The 19,237-nt window shown below is 47.0% G+C and overlaps 1 protein-coding gene and 1 long non-coding RNA gene across 2 annotated transcripts in view; one reads left to right on the plus strand and one right to left on the minus strand.

Annotated features, from left to right (window-relative positions):
* The window catches only part of LOC100747218 (nephrin), a 171,207-nt gene that overhangs the window by 73,549 nt on the left and 78,421 nt on the right, over positions 1-19,237 (plus strand). The window lies entirely within an intron of this gene.
* LOC112213245 lies at positions 29-4,715 on the minus strand. The gene is made up of 2 exons (XR_004462131.1): positions 4,194-4,715; positions 29-3,188 (listed from the first exon to the last, which is right to left on the minus strand). It is a non-coding gene; the product is annotated as an uncharacterized LOC112213245 (long non-coding RNA).

Consider the following 19,237-nt stretch of genomic DNA (forward strand, 5'->3'; position numbering starts at 1 on the left):
TTTTTTTTTTTTTTTTTTTTTTTTTTTGGTAAAAAGAAGAATCGGCGAAACAGAGGAAACATTCGGGGAATATTAAAACTCATCCGTCGAAACAACTCTTGACCAACGATTTAACGGGCGTGTAATAATCCGATGGTGGTCGAATGAGAGGAAGAAGGCAGGAGGGAAGACGGATGCATCCGGTGTCGCGCATTTTTCTCAACCGGAGCCAGGCAAGAGAGAGCGTAATGACTGGTTAGCGCGAACAAAGTGGCGAAGCTGCATCAAAAGAGCAGCTCGTCCGCGTATCGCGCGCGTTTAACGAGCATGCACTTTGCCTTATCTATTTTTCTTCTTTTTTTTTTTTGTCCTGTTTTCCTGTTTTTTGTCGGTGACGCGTATCCGAGCGGACTCGGGTCCACCAGGCTCGAAACTGGAATCGAAATCCACGAACAGTAGCTGTCGCGGCATGGAAATTACGACGGGCACGAACGCCCGACCCGTTAAATTAATAGTAATTAGTTAAGCGGACGTTTGGAGCAGGGAGTGCCAGTGAAAAATTGTAACGGCCGGTGATAATAACCGGCGGCAGTTCAGGACGATTTATAAATAACGCGACAGCGTCGAAGAGAATTACGCTCGCGTTTCGCTCGTATCAGATATCCGCGGTCGCACGCGACACCGGACGCGTGTTTCCTCTAAATCGACCGTTCCAGCTCTTTTACTCCCTTTCGATTCTGCCAACCCTTTCACCTCTCGTAGTCGCAGGCCCGCCTTTAACTCTGCCACACACGCGAAACGTGTGTGCGCTCGCGATGCCTGCCATACTCGCCGTGCCCGCCGGCCACTACATCGCCACTGCTGTCCGGAAGTAACTCGTGCCACGCTACTATTACTGTAAATATACCGTCTGTGTTTCGTTCTTCCCTAAGCGGCCGGAACTTTACATGACGCAGTCACGATGAAAACTGCAACCCGATTTTATGGAATCTCTCAACTCCCGTAAACCTTGTTTCCCATCGTGGCTTCTACGTTTTAACCAATTAAACAATTACCAATTAATTCCAGGATCGAATAACTCGAGAACGAACGAGCTTAAGATAACGTCGGGGCGACTTTACTGACTGCGACGTTAACCGCACTCGCGTTTTTCCTTACCTTCCGATTCAAACTCGCGCACTCTAACGTTAGATACAATCAACAACAAATCTTCGCATCTCATTGCGATCTCGCTTTACGACACGTTCTTAAATTACCCCTGACTTATTAAGTAATTACAATTAAAAAGGTATACCTGGAGATAAGGTGCGCCGTTATTTCACAGTTACTTGGCACGAGCCAGAGTATTTTCACTTAATCACGTCGATAGAGGAAAAAGTAAGAACGAACTTTGATCCTCGTGGCTCGGCAGAACTCTATATTATGTAATCATCGGTGGAGAGCGCAAACATCGACGTTCTCGATCGATGAAGGAAGATCGTATCAATTTACCAGAAGAGCGTGGCGACGGTGTCGAATTGAATCCGCGATAGCGATACAATCCGTGTCGTTACAGCGATAATTAGCAGCCGCTTTGAAGCACTTAACTCGCTGGCCGTGCTTGGAAATTCGTATCACTTTCTCCACTGTAAATTTCAACTGAACTGGTTGTCTTCTCGTTCGTCGTTTGCGACGCGATACGCCGTGACTTTCGGTCGGGAAACATAGCGGGGACGGGCACGCTATACCGGAGAAAATTTTCGCTGATAACAACGGGACCGGAGCTAACCAACTTCGCGTGTCGCTCGAGTTCTTCGCAGATTCTTCGCAAGGACGAAATAACGAGCACCATCCGCCTCTCTCGACTCTTACCGCTCCTTTTCCTCTGCCTTTTTTCGAGTTATTTTCGTCGGTGAAAGAGTTCACAGAAATTCCAACTGTTTCGCATAGGTAGTACTATTTTCCATGTAAAATCAATAACGAGAAGCTGAGAAACGACACAATGGAAACGAAACCCGAATAATTTCTTCAAATAGCTACTTCTGTATTAGCTAGCTAGCTTATAGGTTAATTTATTTAGTGTACGGTTACGGACGTCATTTACGAAGCGTACAGTTCTACGAAAAGCTAAGACACTGCTCGAAAATAGAAGAAGGTTCGCGGAAAAAGATAAGCTTCTGAAACATGAAGATTCGTCTAGACAATTCGTTTTGCGCGAGACATTATCGAAAAGAGTATTTCGGGAAATCGGAACGGTGTATACACGTACACGTAATGACGCAACTGAATGAATAATTTATCAATTTATCGATAAATCGTACGAATCGAACGTGTTGCATTACTTACACTCGTTTAACCTTGCCCTCTGGTAGGTTTCAATGATATACGATATACCCTGGTTTCGCATAAAATGAAACGTCGACAACGTGCAATTGCACTGGCAACTATTGGAAATCAAAATTTCATACGCGATACCGCATGCACTCGATAAAATATGAAACGCATTACTACAATTAGATTCGTCAATCGCGGTTTCATTACTACATCACTGTCATATGGGTAATAGCTGTCATTAGCTGGCCGTAGCTCGTGTTCTACCGCTCGAAATGATAGTCTATAGTTTGCCTCGCTCTATTCGTAGGACGTTCGTGCAGAAACGTTCCAACTGAATTAACTTGTTTCTCGTTAACTCTGATTCTGCTTGTTGAGAAACCTGCGACGCGAAAGCAAGGCGAAAGGAGTCGACCAGGTTTGTACATCGATGTTATTGAAAAAACGGCTGCTGTCAGCAACGAGAAGGATAGAAGGAAAGGTAGAAGGAAAGGGAGAAGTAAGGAGCATTCACCTTTGGAGAAACGTCAGGAAAGCGGTGCGTCAGCTCACGTCTTGACTGAGTTTACGAGGCACCATAGCCACGAGTGTATTTGCTCGTCGAAATCCACAGGATGCCGGTTTACGGGTGACGTAAACGGGTTCTAGCAGTCGGCCTGCCGCTCGACCCGTCCTTCTGCCTTGGCCTCTGGTGGTTTATGGTCTGGTTATTCGGTTGACGCGACCCTCGCCACTTTACAAGATCCGTGCAAAGCGGGGAGTTCCGGGGAAACGCATAATAAGGTTTTCCCTGGCTCCAGAGCTCGGTTCGTTCTCGTCCAACGGATCACGGATGTCTCGTTCGCTTCTTCTTCGTTTCTACTTCTAGCTAGTTGCTCGACGTCCCGGATCGGTCATTCCTGGAAATCAGAACAACGGTTGGAATGGTTGAAAACAGGAATCCAAAGCAGGATTATTTACGAAGCTGCAGCGATACTGTTTTGGCAATTTGCCTGTTGTCTAGAAATAAATTTCCCGTTCTCGTGACCTGATAAATCGCGCATAAATTTTCTGCAGGTTCGAATCATTGTTCGAAATCATTATTGGAAGCTCGCCGTGTTATTCCGATTGCTTCGACCCACTCTGCCAATTACGGGAAGACGCGTAACGAAAAGCAAAGCGGTCGCTTATTATTCCTGGGACTGTTCGATCCAGTCTTACGTGATCAATTTGTAAGTTCGCAAGGAATAACGAGTAATCGCGAAAGGCGCGGGTCGAATCACGCCAGGATACGTTCGGAATTCGAGGGAAGTTGGAAAGTTCAGATTGTCTTTCCCTATTTCCTTAACACCGCTTCTCGTAACACACTTCCCCTCGTTGTTCGATATCTTTGAGCGGCGAGACGAAGAAACAAATTGGACGTCTTCTCGCTCGTAATCGGAAACTGGCGACGAGAGTTTTACGGTCGGACGTCGAACTACGCGGTACGCCGGATTAAAGATGTAGAAACGGGGAACGAGAAACACGGCGAGAGGACAGTGCCGATCTCGTCGAATCTCGTCGCTCGTTTTTTCATACGTTACCATATTTACGCGAATGATAAAATTCGAAGAACTCGAGAAAACTCGCGCTACCGCTAGAAAGGGCTGCGATCTTTCGAGAAGCGTGCTAATCGCGGCAAGACGAGTGGTAAACCAGACGTGATAAACGTTTGCTTGAAACGTAGCTAATTCGACGGCGAATTGTACGGTGGCAAACTAGCGGCCATGACGGTGAATTTGGTAGAGAGGCAAAGTTGAAGCCGTACGTGTCCCGGGCTCATAATCGTTGATTATTTCTTTGTTGGGGAAATTTGGATAGTTGAATCTACTCCGGGGCGACGAAGTTTCAAAGTACCAACAGCATCGTAGCAGGTTTCGACTTACAATTCGAGTCGCAACTTCGAGCCGCTCTCTTCGTGGTACGTCGAAGCAGAAATTGCTGCTTTCCCCCGCCTCGACGTTTTGGAAGCATCCTGGCAACTTCTAACCACCGTTATACACATCCTAGTTCACTCGGGGGACCAAACAATTCGCTGCTATCTCTCCCAACCGGCACTCGAGTTTCAAGCTAGTTTCAGGCCTGGCAGATAAGATGTATCTAGGAAGCTGTAAGAAAGAAGCTGCGAGAAGAATACCAAAGTACCGTAATAATTGTGTCCTACGAGCGAACGAATCCTACGATATCGCGAATATCGCGTACGTTTTGATGATCCAAACGAGAATTGCGAATTACGTACGAACAGGTACGACGCGAATAGGCAATTATGAAATTACTTGCTTTAGAACTGGGCGAACGTTTTCACGAAACTTTGTCGAAATTTCGCACTGGTATAGTCCGCGTCGAGGAAACTGTAGATTCGAAGAGGTTGAGAGAAGAGAGGAGAAAGAATTAGGTTTGTTCGGTGATTCTAGAAGACGTAGGATCTCAGAGACTTCGACAACGATTTCGTTATCGTGAAGAACCGGCCAAGTCCAAGGAGTCCTTTGAGAGACGTTACCTCGTAGCGAATACACAGGTCGCACCTTAACAAGCCCGGAACCAAGGGAAAAGAGACGCAAAGGAGGACAGACAAAAACGAGAAAAACGAATGTCGCTTAATCAACGCTTCTCACTCGACGAATTTTAAAGAAATGTCGTAGAAGTTGCGCACGCTTCCGTGGCCCTTGTCTACCTCGACGAGTAAACGAGCAAACAGAAGGTATGGAAATCAGGAAGAAGACATTCCCGAAACGAACGCTTCGCTCGATAAAGTAGTTCGAGTCGACGCGTGCCGAAACACGTACATAATTCTCGAAACCTCTTTCGAACATGAATTTTCTTCGAATCGAAATACTTTCGAGAAAATTTCGTAAATGCAATTTACTTAGCGCGTACCGTCCGTTGGAAAACGTTCGCGACGAGAGTATTTCTGAAGGAATACTTGTCGAAGAGGAGAAGGAAAAGGAGCAACGAATACACTGGTCGACGAAGAAAAGGAGAAGGAAGAGCTTGATCGACGGAGAAACGCTTTGTTCGTTGATCGGCATCGGGCCGATCGACCTTCCCCTTGGTCGAAGAATAAAGAGAAACCTTGCTGGCCTGTACAATCGGAAGGCCCCATAGTTCGTGCTCACGGAAACGTGTCTAAAGCGCTTGACCATTTATTGTCTACTCGAAGATCACCGCCAGTCTGCCATCTTCACGGACAATATCTATCCTTCGAGCTTTTATCGACTGACCGATCGATTCTACCTGATTGCGACACCATCTTTGTCATACGTGACGCCTCGTCGATGAACGCTATATAGATACGATTATAGCGACGATGTCCGATGCAGCGAAGCGTTCTCGTCGTATAAGAGCGAACGGCGAAAATGCGACGTCTGTCCGACAGCAGATTGCGCGAAACGTATCGAGTTGGAGGAAGATTTCTAGAGAGCGAAGAGAACGACAACGCGACGCGTTCGACGATCCTGCGGTATTCGATAAAAGTTGCGAAAGCGATCCGGCAGGACGGTGTGATGATTTTCTAACGTTGGAATAAGATCCAACATCACGTAGGTCAGATTCGTTTTAATACGGTTCGGCCATTTGACGACGGAGGTTCCTTTTCCGTGAAAGCTGGACGAGGTCCAGCCTGAAGCAGGACATCCACTAGGGGCGGACGTGCCTCGCCGTAATTCAAGCGGATAAGAGAGAAGGTGGTCCCGGGTCTTGGTCTGGGCAGCAAAGTCCACAAGGTGGCGGGTACATAGAGGACGCGAATGAGAAAGCCGTGTAAAAAGGATCCCGGGGATTAAGATGACAGAGGCCGCGATGGAGCACGGTCGGCCATGAACGTGATTCCTACTCTGGAGTCGATGGGTATACTTCTTGGAAGAACCGGCAGCCACTTAACTCCTTCGAGATCGATCCTTCTCAAGGTAAACTGTATGCCGGACGTGACGTACTTCGTTCGAGCCCACTTTCCTTCGGCCGCGTTACCGTTTCTGTCTCTCCTTTCCCGCCTGCCTTCTCCGGCTGTTCCGATAAAACCAAGCCGATGGAAATCCAAAGTTTGATTTATCCATCGACGATCTAGAAAATAAAAAGATAATACCCAGAAGCGGTTGATTGGCACGCGGTCGTGAGAAGCGGCATCGCGAAATCTAGCTACTATTCGTAACTGGTTCTAGACGGAGAATGCTGGCGCGAAGAAAACGCGATACCTGCTGTTCAACTTGCATTCGCTTCGGTTCGTAAAGCTCGTCGTCGTCCGCGACCGGTTGCGACGACGGTTTTCAAGCTAGGCGACATGGCACAAAGAGACACCGGTATGTCGGAGAAGGAATTTCAGCGATAGCGCCGATACGCCGTGCTTTCGATATTTCCGCATGTTAGGGGAACACGAAACCAATGAAATTCGTGGATAGTGTGCTTAATTAGGGCGCAAGTTCGGGCGATCGCAACAAGAATTCCATGGTGGGTTCGAGTTAGCAGGTACCGGACGATAAGCCAACTCGTTGGATTGGCCGGTTGGGGCGGGGTAAATCGAATCGAGAGGAAGAGGGAGCGCGCAGGGCGGAATAGCTGCCGGCAATTATAACGTTGTACGAGGCCCGAGCAGTAAATAATGGGTTTTGGGCTTGTCCGGTATTCAGCCAGAGCGTCAATCACCCTCAATCAGTTAGCGGGCTGGCTGCGACCTAAATCAGAGGGTGCGAGAGGGAGGCTGGCGAACGAGAATACGGCCGAGAGATCGAGATAAACGGAGGAGGACAGAGGGACGGACGACGAGCTTGATATCGGACCCGGTGAGTGTCAGCCGATAAAGCCGGAATGACAAAGAGGGAAAGACGGCTGGAAGACAGCTCGGAGGATGATTGAAAGGATGGCGGCTGGAAAAAGAGAGGGAAACGACAGCCAGGTATTGCGAAAGTATCGCGCGGGATCCGGCCAGCCGGCGTTCCGTGATCGCCTCTTTTCAAATGTTCGTTCACTAACGTTGAACGTGGACGTGTCGCGTCTACGGAATATTACGTTCGCCTCGAACCAGACGAGATCCGTGTTAATAAATTTCATGCATCGAAAATCCGACGATGGAAGGTCGACTGGTTAATCGCAAGTTCGAAGCCGACTAATCAATTAACGCGAGTCGAGGTGGCGCGCTTGCGAGTCGTATGAAACTGCACGTTTCATCCTCATCGCCTTCCCTCCTTGTCTCTTTCGTCTAATCTCTCCCAACGAAATTGTACGAGCTACGAGTACGAGGCGATCGCATCTGGCAAACGGCACTGTTCGAATTGAACCGCCGTCGACCTTGTCGAGTTATCGTACGCGCGCGTTATCGTTACTCCGACCGTATTGAATTCGCGACCGAACCAACCTACCGTATACGACAATCGAGAAAGTTGTCGCATCACCCCGACCCGACGACTAGGTCGCTTTCGATTCCTGTCCTCTCGCACAATGCTCGTTATCGGTGACGCAGCTTCTGTCCCGAAAATGGAAGACAACGATGAATATTGCAACACCGAGGAACGCCTCGGTGTTTCCATCCTCCCTGTCCGGCACATACATTCTCGGTTCGTTATCAGTTGGAAAGGTTTACGCGAATTAGTCACGACACGCTGAAATTCGGCGTGCAATCGCGCCAATCTCGTTTCGATAGTTTTAAAAATGATTCCACTTGGTAAAATACGCGAGCGAGAGGAAACGCGCGGCGCGGCTTACGTTCGCGAAAGATTCGATTCAAAGGGGAACAATGTAGATCGGGTTTCTACTTGCTTTCCTTTAAAACTCTCGCTCCAGGCAAACCGTTTATATCGTTCTCTGTTCCCTCCTGAGAATAGTTCCGCTGGTAGACGGTCAAAACTTCCTCCCACGCGGTTTCGTACCCGGTGTATTCTTTTCCGCGATCGACCAGCCGCGATAAGAATACCGTGCGCGTTCGTTCGTCTATCGAGCTTTAACCTTTCTTTATCGAGCAACGAAGATAACCTCGACGACTGGTCGTATCTCGTATCGAACGTGAAATCCTGCAAAACGACTCGTCGTTCCTGTCGAATCGCTCTTTCAAATCCCGATTCGTCATAATAATTTAAACGCTGTCCGTGATATTCGATTCCTGGGGATGTCGCGCACACTTACGCCTCGCATGCTCGATGAAACTACATTATGGCCGAATTATTCGGCGTAAAACAGTAAAATGTAAAAAGGCTTGACGGGCGAGACGAGCTGGGTGGAGCTTTTAAAAGCTCTCTTTAATCCCGTAGTCTCTCGATTGACCCCCCCGCTCCATCGATTTTCATCGACTTTTACGCGCACGTTTCCGTTCTTGCCTAACAGCTTTCGTTTTGCAGCTCGATCAATCCATGCTGAAATCCAATTGCTCGGATGCACCGGTCGTCGGAATAAATTCATTTCACCCTTTGATACGCAGCAAAGTATTTTGCTATCCGCTTTCCTTGCACGGTCGGTTTTAATTACGAGAAAAGTTTAAATTTATTTCGAATATCATCCGCCTCGGTTTTCTCTCGCTCGATAGTGCAACTTTTGTTCCCGTGAGATACATAGTACCGAGGAAACGTGGAGACGAACAGTCCCGGAAAAATATCCTGCAATCGATCCTTTTCGATGAAACTTACACGGTAATAGCTTTGAATTACCTAGAAACTGTGTTTGCACGTTAATGATCGGACAAATAGAAGCGCTCGTTTCGCGTGTGCGCTCGCTAAGCTTAGCTCCGCGAGTTCCTCTCTTTCGTTTAGAAATACTAGAAACCGTTCGATCTCGAACGCTTGAATTTACAAATAAAAGTAAATTACGAATGTCTATCTTTGTCCACGGTGGAATCAAATTTTCCATGGTAAAAGGTAAGAGCTCGTCGTTCCTTCTAAAAATTACATCTCCGTGTTTAGTCCCGTATAGTTTGCAACTAACGGGCGTTAAACGAACGAAAATTGACCAGCGGCTAGTCTACTTCAGCCAACTAACTGTCGCTTTGTAGCAGAGAGCGTAGCTACTCGTTTCCGCTACAAAAAACCGAAATCCCTATAGCTTGCAGAACTGTCCAGTGATGTACTAAAAACGAATCACGATATCAAAACGATCTCGTTGGGAGCATCGTCGTTCAATTTATACCCTTTCCGTGGAAACGCTATCCCGGTCGATGGTTCGGCTTGACTTCTGTCTAGCCGAAAGTGGAATCTCGTCGGAGGCGCGATTTCGTTTGACTGCCATTATCGATTCTCATTACCGTGTGTTCTCGGTGCACCTGTTTCGTTTCCATCGCAAAGCCGCGCGTCGAATTTTCCCCTTGCCGCGTCCTTCCTTCCTTCTCTTTACTCTTGCCAACTATCCCTCTCGGCTATACGGCGAACTTCGCGTAAGAACGAGTCAACAACACAGCCAGCATTTTTACATTTGCATGCAAATAAGCGGGGATCGTGAAATCTATGTGGCCCGATCTGTGTAACAACCCGTGTATACGTAAGCGAATAGAGCATCCTTCGTTCGCAACGAAACTCAATTACGTTTCGTAATCGTAAAAAGGTTCTGACGAAGAATACAATTGTTAAACGAGTCGATTCGTATACGCTGTCTGTCGCGAATACGGTGCCTTTTTCTCTCGATTCCAAAGTAGAACAAATCCATCGAAGAGGATGCAGTAAGGTAGCGCGTGAGTTTTCCCATTACGTACGTTGCGCGTAACTGCGACAATTTGTGTAACGCAGCGAACGGACCGTAAAGGCATTCGGTTGCGCGCATCGATCGACGAGCAACGTAGCACGGTCAAACGTCTCTGTTATCACGCTTCTAGCCTTCCATCGACCGTATCTACGAGATGGCCCCTTTAATCGAGCTCGAGGCAAACTCGAGAACTTTCCTCGTATTGTCGTTGCACGTGTAACTCGCGTCTCAGCCTCTTACCTCTCCTCGTCGTTCTCGAGCTGCCAGTTTCCACCGAAGAACCGAACGGCTGCCACCGTGGCGCAGCATCGCGTCGTCGCAAGCTTTTTTCCAATTCGTCACACCAGACAATCTATGCACGTAAGTGCAGCATGCGACGTCGCTCTGCAAGACACATCGCTGGTAATAGGATAATGCTGGATGTAAACGGCCGATGGCACGCGTCGAGGAGGCACATCCTCGAATTTAGCGTCTCTGTTATCGGCCGTGCTGTAGCTACGCTCTTCCCGAATTAAGCCATGGTCCCTTTAATCGAAGTTGACGCGAGCTACACCATCGTTCGTCGTGTCTTCGCGCTACACCTGCTGTGTCCCTTTACGTTAGCGAAGCAGCCGGGAACACGGCCGTTCGTTTGCAGATAGAAATCAGCTCGTCGATCTCGTTAATCGTTCCTGGCGCCAACACACCCTTTACTAGATTGTTCTTCCAAGTCTCATTATAGAAACTGGCCGTTTCTCACCGGGCGAAATACGCGTTAGAATCGTGTGTCGTGTAAGATACTCGGAAAGATGCGAATTCGAGGTGACGATTTTCGTTAAAAGAGCGTGAGATAGTGGCGAACGAGGGATACGCGATAAACGCGAATATAACTCCCGCAACACAATTCAAGTGGATTGGTTCGAGCAACCCTCCTCCACCCGCATGTAAATAGGTTTTAATATACCAACGCGTCGTACTTGTATACCAACACTCGGCTTCCAACGAGTAATTTCAAGCATTTAACCTGCGAGAGGGTTTGAATGGCTGAAAGGGCTCCTGCTGGGTATAGGGGACGCAAGCAGTCGGAGAGCAGTGTGAAATTTAAAGTCTTCAGAAAACAACGCGCCAGGTGCGGCGTTATTTGCGTTAATCAAATGCCTCTCGAGCCGCTATTAGCACGCCGTGTCTAATCCGTGAAGAACGCCTGGAAAATTCGATTACGGATTCGAGCGGCTCGCTTTTCTGCTAAATTAACCAGAGAGGGAAGGGAGAGAACGAAAGAGGAAGGGAAAATACTCACGCGCATTTCTCTTATCCTTGGTATTCGTCACCTTAGCCGAGCCTGATTTTTATTAAAATCTCTCGCGCTACCTTTCTGCCCGTGAATTATCATTCGAAATGCTAATCAACATAAGGGAGTTCGTAGTAAATAAATTAAACGAACATGCCGAGCGGAGATAAAAAAGAAAATGAGCATGAGTTTGCGGATGGAATGTTCGTTTTTTTAAAGGGTCTGTAGAAAACGGCCAAGGGGGATGTTCAACGTATTCTATGAGAAATTACGAAAAATAATCCTCGAAAATTATCATGAGAATAGCTTCATGGTCGCGCGCTGAGGTCTACCCGAACAACAATGCCGTCTGGTCCTATCTGCATAACAATGTTTAGCCGTGAAAACAAAGCTCCGTGACGTACCGGGTCAGCGCCGCGCCGGTAAAAAAAAAGGTGATATATTAACTAGACCGTGGTTTTCGACAACTTCGTCGAATTTAAAGTCGAACTCGTTCGTAATCGTTCCCGTGTCCCAACGAAAGGAACTTTACTTTTCTCTCGACGAACCTCGATAATTTCGGAGATGTTAGCGAGCGTTCGGAAAGGAGAGTGCGTGTTGCACACGGATGGCGTGTTCACGGGCAGTAACCCTAAATATTAACACGGGCCCCATGCGGGTGAATTGCCCACCATTACCATCGCCACCGTGCTTGGTCATTAGCGTGGAAATATTGAATTTCGTTATCGACCTGCTATTACCGGACTGACCTGGCCACAAGAACGACTATAAGGACAAGGAAACTACAGTGGAAATCGAACGTGTCGGACCGAAACGCCGCTCTTTACGTCGTCGCTCGTGAACGTCGTACAACTATGTTCGATGTTACTTTGGGATATCTTTTCTGTCGCGTAACCATCAACGTCGACGCGTTGAACGTGGAGTCTTTTAAAATTACACGGAGCGGTGGAACTTGATGGAAGGGAGTGTGCGCGCTACGATGCAGGCAGAAACGCGAGACGAAATATTGTAATAAGAGGAAGAGCGATTGTCTGATGAAATTTTGTCGGCGCGTGTTCTTATCGACTCGCTCGTCAAAGGATGACTCCATATTTGTCGAGCTGGCTTCGTCGTCTTCGTCGTCGTCGTTACCGCCGTTTCAGTGCTTTCTGGCGGCGTCTCGTGCCGAGAGAAAGAGAGAGAGCAGTTTGTTCAGAATTCAATTTATGAGCTTTGCTTTTCACGAGCTCGCATCTACAGAAGAAGATGGGTTTTTATTTAATGGGTAGCTCGTATCGCGAACGTTCAACTCGAAATATGTCGCTATTACGGAATAGCAAATTGGAGCTAGAAGAGGATTGATGAGGAACAGGAGGATGGTTCCAAGTATAGTTAGACCGCAATTGCACGCCGTGATATCGTGTGTACGCGCAGCGTGAGAGCTTCGGTGAACTCGTGTATTGTTATTCCCCTGTTAATGTTAGCATCCACCTACGTACGCGTCGGGCCACATTCCTCGTGCGTACACACATCTCTCTCTCTCTCTCTCTCTCTCTCTCTCTCTCTCTCTCTCTCTCTCTCTCTCTCTCTCTCTCTCTCTCTCTCTCTCTCTCTCTCTCTCTCTCTCTCTCTCTCTCTCTCTCTCTCTCTCTCTCTCTCTCTCTCTCTCTCTCTCTCTCTCTCTCTCTCTCTCTCTCTCTCTCTCTCTCTCTCTCTCTCTCTCTCTCTCTCTCTCTCTCTCTCTCTCTCTCTCTCTCTCTCTCTCTCTCTCTCTCTCTCTCTCTCTCTCTCTCTCTCTCTCTCTCTCTCTCTCTCTCTCTCTCTCTCTCTCTCTCTCTCTCTCTCTCTCTCTCTCTCTCTCTCTCTCTCTCTCTCTCTCTCTCTCTCTCTCTCTCTCTCTCTCTCTCTCTCTCTCTCTCTCTCTCTCTCTCTCTCTCTCTCTCTCTCTCTCTCTCTCTCTCTCTCTCTCTCTCTCTCTCTCTCTCTCTCTCTCTCTCTCTCTCTCTCTCTCTCTCTCCCTCTCTCTCTTTCTGATACATTCATCGAATGTGAAACTTTAGCCGGGAATCGAGACCAGGTCGTCTTAATTACGCGCTTAGGAGCCGGTGCGCTTCGCAATCGTTCAACGTGTGCTTTAAAGCTCATAAGCCACGGGTTCGACGTATGAACAAGTTGCCGTCGCCGCTCTCACGAACTTCCTGTTCTTTGTTCGTACAGTGCGTACGTAGCATACCGTTCGAGGTAATCATCCTCGTTCAGACGATTTCGTGACTTGCTACAATATTCGGATTAATAATTTATCGAGATGGTCGCGCTTCTTTCCAGATTAAACGGCCTATTAAATATTCATTCGACATTTTTCCGCCGTTACTTTTGCGGTGGATCGTGGCGCAACAAGCAGACGCGACGGTGGAAAAAAGGACGCAGGAACGAGTGGAATGAAAGAGAATAAGAAAAGAGGGAAGAAGAAAAAGATGCGAGCCTAGAGGTGAGAGAAAGAGAAAAAAGAGGGCAGAACAGTGACGCGGATCAACGCAGAGAGCACTCGGCCGGCAGTAGTACGTCACGATAGCGTCAGTCGCAACTACGCGTCCCGTTCCGATATGTCTGACTGCATGTCGTTATTTCTACTGAAATTCGTCGCACCGTCCGTAGGCATGACTACGCGGCCGCGCACACACGTGTACGTACACGCAGCTCCGGAAATATTCACCGGAACCAACTTCCATTTCGACGAGACTCATTGTCGCCGACAGCACGAACGTGAAAACAAATAGCAATCGTTGGGATACGAGTTATCGTATACAAACGTTCTCGTCATTCCTGCCTCGACGAAATGCTCTTTTCGCCTCTGCTACCAGTGGCCCCGAATTCCAAGCGGACGCAATAACGAAAAAAAAAAGACGTTCTTCCTTCAAATTTATCGATGTCACGCGTTTCCTACTTTTCACCGTCGAACGACGCGGCACGCGACGACTCGTCGTGAAGAATTCCTTCCATCTTCCGATAACTCGCGAATGCAAATGAAACTTCTCGTAGAGGAGCAAAGAGGAACGTGGTATTTGAAATTCAGGTTAAAGCCGCGGTTCGACCGACGCGCAACAAAAATTCGTGTGGTGCACGGTCGTGGTAGATCGCGCGAGTAAAAGCCCGGCAAAAGCGGATGAGATCGGTAGAGTAAAGTTACCGAGTTTCCACTGTTTTACTTCGCGGTCTCGGAAGAGCGAGCAGCTAACTGCGTTGATAGCGACACAGACGCATGACGAGTATGTATCTATGTATCGTTGTTGTTTACCCTATACTCGTACATCGTTTATCATTTTTGCGGGACGAGTTTGAGGATAAAAAATGAAAGCACGATACCAAACGGAAAAAAGCCATGTGGCGCGCGACTAACGGACTGGAAATCACTGACAGTATTTTTAATTGTCCACCTCTAATCATTTTTACATTTTTTAACGAACCGTAAAGGGTTTACCTTTTATTCTCTTTTCACGCACCCAGTACTCTCGCGTACGGTTCTTCCACTCTTTAAAAAGGGAATATCCTCGTGACAACAACAACGCGCGTCCGTGACAACAACGCGTCCAGAGTAGGGAATAGAAAAATGCCGGTCGTAAAATGAAGAGAAAAGATGCAGAACGAAATAAAGATGTAAAATGGAGGAGAAGAAACGGCCCGAGACGGTCGGATAAAAGTATAAATTTATAAAGCTCGAAGACGTCAGAACGATAAAGTATGTTCTCTGTGAGGTAAAACAACTCCACGAGAATGTCACAAAATTAGCGTGGCAATAAATAAGCGGACATACAATATTCTTGAAGGAAACGTAAGCGAAGTAAATGGTGGATGGTCTCCATTTATTTCGCCGCTATTTATCCTTTGCCCGGAGGACATGCATCATTTTTACGAGGAAAACGCGAAGCCAGGGAACCGCGGAGAGCCACGCAAAAAGAAGCAACGCCGGTGAAGCTTGCGGTGGAAAAGTAACGTAAATGGGGCAAAATACTGAAAAAGGACCTGCATGTTTCCTCTGTAATTACGCAGCGGTGCATGGAAAATAGATCGTTGTCCCAGTGGCTCGTTCGCTCACTCGAACGATCTTAATCGACGACGAAAGATCAACTCGCGCGATCTTAACTTTTCCTCGTACTCGCGGTTTCCACTCTCTCCAATAATCTTGAAAGCTTGAAACTGTGATTTCTCCTGCCATTAGATCGAACCCGGAGCGAACGATATCGTGGGATGTCGCTGCGTTAACAGGCTGATTGATAACTTCGTTATAGTTGAGCTACCGGGATTACCACGGTTGCCAGGGGTAACCTATCGGCTACAAAGTCGAGAAACTTAATTAACGAGAAAAACCTCGGAAGAACGGGTTGTAAAGTGGATCCGTATCGCGAACCGAGACCCGTATATTCGTGCTGGTGCTATTTACCCTTCGCCCGGAGGGTGTGTATCATTTTTACGAGACGAGGGCTGAACAGAAGGGTAGCCGGCACGTAAGAGCGAAGTGGAGGAGAGTGACAAAGGTGAAAAAGAGAGAGAATGAGAGAAAGGAAAAAGGAGAAGTAGGTCGCGCAGGAACAGCGAAAGGGATCGAAGGGAAAGGTCGCGGAGGTGGTAGAGCGAGAAAGGGGCGAAATATTGGAAAACGGGCTGCGCGGCGAGATAAAACGTTTCATAAAACAGACATCGATTCCGTATTACTCGGTGGCGCGTCGACGTGAATCGAGCAGCCCGTCGCGTCGCAAAGCTACTCGACGAGTGGCTGAAAAGTCGCTGTAACGAGTACCCGACGAAGAAAGATACGCGTTTCCTTATTGCATCTAACCGTGTTCCCATACCCGACATTGCGAACGTCCCTCACTGCGCTCTTATTTCCTCTATTTTTCGACCCCGTTTTTCATCCTTCTGTCTATCGGTACGATCCACCCCACTCAGAAAATCCCATCAAAAGGAAGAATTCGCTACGACGACGACAACGACGACGATGACGACGCGTTGACGAGACACTACGCACACGGCTAATCGGAAATTTTTCGAAACAAAACCCCCATTCTACTAAGATATATCGTATTTGTCGTGATTTTTCCATTTCGAGTAAAACAATATTTGACGACAAATATTTGGCGCGCTGACCTATGGAAATATCTCGTAAAAATTCGTTCGACGATATTTCAGATTTTTACAACGACTAATGATACGTTTGACGAGATAAAAAAAATAATAGACTCGACGCTAACGATCAACGAAATCGATCGAATCGAATAAGCACGATTTAACGCCGATGTTCGCCAATTCCAAATCGTGTACGACGAATGCAGAAACTTTTCAGGAGCAAATTCTTTTACCGTCGTTTTCTTTCCGTTTCTCGTCTCTTCGGACATCGTTGAAAAAGCTTGTACGAGCTAGAAAACGGACTGTTCCTAATTTTATGGATCGAGTCAAGATGGCAACGTCGTAAATACAAAGAATCGCGAGACCTCGTAATTGCTGTATGATGCATTATATGGTACCGGCTAATGCTACATAATTATGGCACATTAAACCTTCGTTCCATAACAGTATTTCACTTGACATTTTTTTCATCTCTTTTATCGTCCGCTATAACAGGGGCGCCGATTCAGGCGTTTTTAGCGGCGGTATATTCATTTAATGAATATCACAGAGCGAAATGGTCAGACTGCGGTTTAACGTCCTACGCAACTGTTTAAGGATTTCGTTGAATTTTCAAGACGAAACATTACCGACGATTAACCAGCGAAATTGCAGGATTTCGAACCGGCTCCAGTAGACTGGAGCTTGAAGCACGTTTATGAAATTTACCCCCAAAAAGAAAAGATAAAGAAAAACTAAAGGAGATCGTTAAACGTTCGTGCAGGAAGGAACGTGCATGCCGTGTATTATTTTATCGTCTTATTTCGATCGTTATTTTATTACGGGCGCGCCGCTCTCTTTTACCAATTTGCCATGAAAAACGATTAATAATATATTTATTTAAAAACACGTATTCCGTGCTACGTGCGCAGAAATGACGTTGAAGCCGAGCGAATAAAACATATAAAAGAGAATTTCGGGAATCACGAGGTGTTTTAGGAATTAAAGTACGCGATGAAGTATTTGCAAGCCGGCGTGTAAACGCGTAGCGATGTATCGTACGATGTGGCGCATCGATCATCGCGAAATTTCAGCGAAAAAGTAATTGAGACGGTATTTTTGTGAGGAAACGACGAGAACGGCAGAACACGCGGAAATTTTCGCCATATTTTAATCCGTTCACGATACACGACACCCTAGGTTCATCAATCTCCGCCGTTTTAGCCATCCCGTCCCATCGTCTTTCGTCACCGATCATTTATTTCGCGATTCGCTTCCGCCTTGTATGCGCGACTGTCACCCAGAAATGGCCACTCCACCGGAAAAATTTTATCAGACTACGGTTGCTCGGCATGTTTAAAAATGATGCTCAGACATTTGCCGTGTCAACGAGTACATTAACGACGAGTTTATCGCTCGATCCTCGACGTCGCATAATGTGCCAAAGAAAAATGAAATCGCGTATCCGAGCTTACCGAGTAAACGAATCTCGTTTCAGACATGATACAGCTTGAAATTTCAAGTCTTCGAGCGACGCACAATCGCGCGAACATTCCGTAGCTCGTAATAATTATTCGCGCGTAATGAGCAAGAATATGCCGCGAATCGTAACCTCTCGTCATCGTAATAACGAATTGAGAAACTATGTCGAATGGACATTTTATAGAGCAAAAACTTGGTGGATTTTCTTCGACGGGAACATTCTCGTGGCGCGACGTGTTATCGTCGTTATTGCGCGCTGTCGTTGAAGGGGGAGTAAAAAGAATCCGGTCGAGTAAGGGATAAAATCAACACTAGCCGGTGTTCGGTTGACTCGCGTCGCTTCAAATGATAGCTTTAAGGAAAGGTAAACGGTTTCTATGTCGTGTTAAACATCGTCCGCGAGTGTACGCAGCAAGAACAATAACTCTGAACTGTTTCCTCCACCATGTCCAGCAGTTCGTTAAAGATTACACTGTGTTGCTCCGCCAGTGATATCGATACTCTTTGGTCGAGACCAATTTCCGTATGCGAAGGTAAATAACTGGTTGGAAAAAGGTCTGAAAAACGTCGAAAATGTATAATTGGATACGCGTCGCGTATCGATAGTTACGTACATATATTAGAACGATTTGATTTGGCGTAATTGATTTTGCCACGGTAGTTTTTCCTCTATCCGCGTGTGAAAGCTGCAAATCGGAAATGTGAGATATCCGCGTACACGAAATATCAAACAATACAGCATTGGTTTAATTGCGTTATCTCTAGTCGGCCGCACGTTGTACTCTCGACCGACGATAATTATTTTATCGATTTGAAATAATTACATTCTCTAGTAGGTGAGTAATAATGGCCGCGGTCAGTGGCTGGCGTTCGGCGACCACCGCCTGCCTCAATGAATCGCAATGGAAAAGACTTTTTCGGCTGATTCGGACCACGTTCCACCTCTGTCCTTTCCATTCGTTTCTCTCTGTACCAGCCGGGCCTCTTACAATGAAACCTGCACGCTCCACTCGAATTTCATTGGCTAGAAATTGCGATCGTTTCCTACATACATATCGAATACCGCAGGCCGTTCCGCGAATTCTTGCCATTCCACGTGCAAGTCGGGCGTCCCAGCGTAGAAAAAAACACTACGACCAGCTAGCAAGAGAATGGGCGAGAAACAGAAACGACAAAGACAAAGCGGTCCGACAAGAACTTTCCACGGTTCCATTCAAAAGGCTCTAGGAATGCGAACCATCCTATATCGAGTATCTCTTTTCCTTCTCTCCGACACTATCGGCCGCTTTCCATCAAACGCTTCTCTATCTGTACTGAACGTACCACTAGAAAGATAAAACCAACCTCCGACCTTGATTAAAGACTAAAATTTCTCTAGTTTCTCGCTATATTTTTAAGGGCAATACGTTTTTGCATTACAGTGGAAAAACACGTTCAAGTCGATGA

This window comes from Bombus impatiens, unplaced genomic scaffold (genome assembly GCF_000188095.3).
Source record: "Bombus impatiens unplaced genomic scaffold, BIMP_2.2 scf_0548, whole genome shotgun sequence".
Taxonomy (NCBI): Eukaryota; Metazoa; Arthropoda; class Insecta; order Hymenoptera; family Apidae; genus Bombus; species Bombus impatiens.